Consider the following 3,036-nt stretch of genomic DNA (forward strand, 5'->3'; position numbering starts at 1 on the left):
GTTAACTCCAATGCAATAATGCAAATTTATATGATTTATGTAAAGAAAAGTAATTATTTAGAAAGGATGTTTTTAAAGGCTAACCTCAAATTGCAAATCGTCTTCCAATTACGTAGGTATGAACTTATGATAAAACTAAAAGCAAATGCAAACAAAATATTGTTTCCACATGTCTTCCAAAGAAAAAGTAAAATTTGAATAATTATTTGAAAAGTGAGTTTTGTTCAGTTTCTTCAACACGCTTTTATAAAAAAAAAACCCACCGTTTTCTAATTCATAATTATAATGCCAAATGAAATTGAATGCAGCTGTTATCAGGGGTGGCGTTGGGCCCTAGGGGTATACATGTATAGAAGTCGGAATGTAATTATTATTTGTTTAAAATGTGGTGGATTATTGAGCGTCGCAACTCGCAAGCAAAACCAAAAACGACCATTTCTTAAATCATATATCAATGCGATTCGCTATTTCCCTGCTTTGTTCACGATACAATGTGGACGCGCAATTTCAGTCAAGTGACTAGTCACATTCCACTGTCGAGATGTTGGTTTCCTAAGTCAACTGGGTTAATTTGCGTAGGCTTATAAATGCTTATGCGGCACTTTGCGAAGGAATCACTAAGTTCTGTCAGCACACGTCCGTGCTTCGCCATGCCCATTTTGAGTCTGTGGTGTTAAAAAAAACCCAGGAAAAATCATGATCAAGCATGAAAGTTCGTTTCCTCCCATTATTATCAAGTAAATACAAGATACCTTTTTGGATCTTGAGTATTACTGTACAGAGCTCTGTAACTCAAGTCCCCCAAAAGGTATCTTTTATTTACAGGAAAAATGATGATCCAATACACTGGCCGGCAAGGGGGGGGGGGGGGGGGGCTGTGGGAAGAAAAGCACAATGAAAGACGAGAACTTCAAGACTTATTCAACCAAATGGACAAATTAAGGCCAAACTGAATGTTCGAGCGAGGTGAAGCAATGGATAGTATTGTGGCGTTATTTTGCAATAAGTATTGCGCTATTTCGCCTAAACTGGGGTGGGGGAAACGCCAAAAGGGGGCACTTGATTGTTAAGTAAAAGGGCACCTTCCGTCGGCGTACCGGCGTGTGAAATTGAAAGAAAAGAATACATGATGGTCCCGTTCATATCGCTATATATATGACGAGGAACAACTTATGAATACGTTGGGGGTCAGACAAGTCGACCGTTGAGACAACTCGACTCGGGACAAGTCGACCGTTGAGACAACTCGACCGTATGTGCGATAAATGGAAAGACAAGTCGACCGTTGAGACAAGTCGCCTCGCATGTTTTGGGCCTAGTTTCGGGAATAGTACCGGGGATTTTGACGGCGGCTGATCGCCGTTTGGGAGTGATGACACATGAGTTTTTTTGTTGCATATAACAGAGCCAATATAGCGCAGCGTGATTGTCCGTGCACATCGTTCGTTTTTTTTCAAGGCCACGTGCGCGCATCCCCGGTCAACGTGGCCGTACCGTGCACGGTGGCATCGTTTTTGCCGGGCCTGTGCGCCGATTTGCCGCGCCGGTCGACGTGCCCTCGTGCCGGGCCCGGCCCGGTCCTCGCGGCCGAGCGGGGCGACGGGGCCCGACGCGACGCCCTCTGTACATCGAGTATGCCCGCGCCGCACCCGTGATCGGTCTTGCCACAGAATTTTGTGCAACTTTTTCTGCTCCACGTGTATTCATTTCCATTAAGTCGAGCAGTCTCAACGGTCGAGTTGTCCCGAGTCGAGTTGTCTCAACGGTCGACCTGTCTCAACGGTCGAGTTGTCTCAACGGTCGACCTGTCCCGAGTCGAGTTGTCTCAACGGTCGACTTGTCTGACATTCAATACGTTATACGTTGTCCATCTTGCTCTTTGTGTTTTTTTTACCTACATTATATGAAGCGAGACCACATTTTTGTTTATCGCGAGAGGGGCACTGTTGCTTTTGGTGGCCATGCAGTTCAGTGACCATTTTATTCGCGTGAGGATCACTATTATTTTGTAAGGGCCAGTTGTTAATCTTGAGAGAGGGACACAATTCCACAATTTTAATGTAGTGTGATCGAGCGTGGCACTAATGTTTTCGAGGGGCAGTTTACATCTCGAGAAGCACATTTTTTTTTATTATTTCGAGGGGGCCATATCATAAGTCCGACGCCTCATAGGTCCGATGCCTCATAAATTCGGACTTATGAGGCGCCGGACGTATGAGGCATAACATTTATTTATTCCTCCTCATAGGTCCGACACCTCATATTAAGTCCGACGCCTCATAAGTCCGACGTCGGAAAAACGAGGCGTTTAATTTGTCGAACCTACGAGGCATCGGAGCTATGAGGCGTCGGAGCTATGAGGCGTCGGACTTATGATGAGGCGTCGTCGGACTAATATGAGCGGACCCCATTTCGAGAGGCCTACTTGTGTCTTTGAGGGGCGCAGTTTTGCATTACAAGAGGAGACAATTTGTGTAGCGTCATCATATGCTTTCATACGTGTGCGTTTGAGGGGCAGCCGGTTTTGTTTTCTTCTCGAGGGGGTACATTAATACCCGCGAGAGGGCCACTTTTGAGGGGCAAGTTGGGGGGGGGGGGGGGGGGAAACGGTGCCCCCCCCCCCTCGCCCGGGCCCTTCCACCGCCCCTGGCCTATTGTTTTTGTAAGCCGTTTTACCGTTTACTACTACTACTATGAAGCCAAGCTCGCATTGGCGTTCTGTTCTAGAGCACATCTCAAGTTATTATTTAGTCATTACAGTTTTAAATTTGAGAAAATACCCATCTTTTCCAGCTTTTATTGGCCGTTTCTATATTTTTACTTTAATGTCGACTTAAATTCAATGCTGACTGCCAGATAAATACGTATACGTTTGGAGGGGGGATACGAGCGAAAACGGCCCCTTCGCTCGTCTTCGCTCGTACCCCCCCCCCCCCCCCCCCCCTCCAAATTTAGAGCAGGCCGGCGGGGGTACGAGCGAAAACGGCCCCTGGCTTTCACAACCTCGTACCTTAATTGCAAACTACTTAGCGTCAG

This window comes from Patiria miniata, unplaced genomic scaffold, assembly GCF_015706575.1.
Source record: "Patiria miniata isolate m_02_andy unplaced genomic scaffold, ASM1570657v1 HiC_scaffold_11, whole genome shotgun sequence".
Lineage (NCBI taxonomy): Eukaryota > Metazoa > Echinodermata > Asteroidea > Valvatida > Asterinidae > Patiria > Patiria miniata.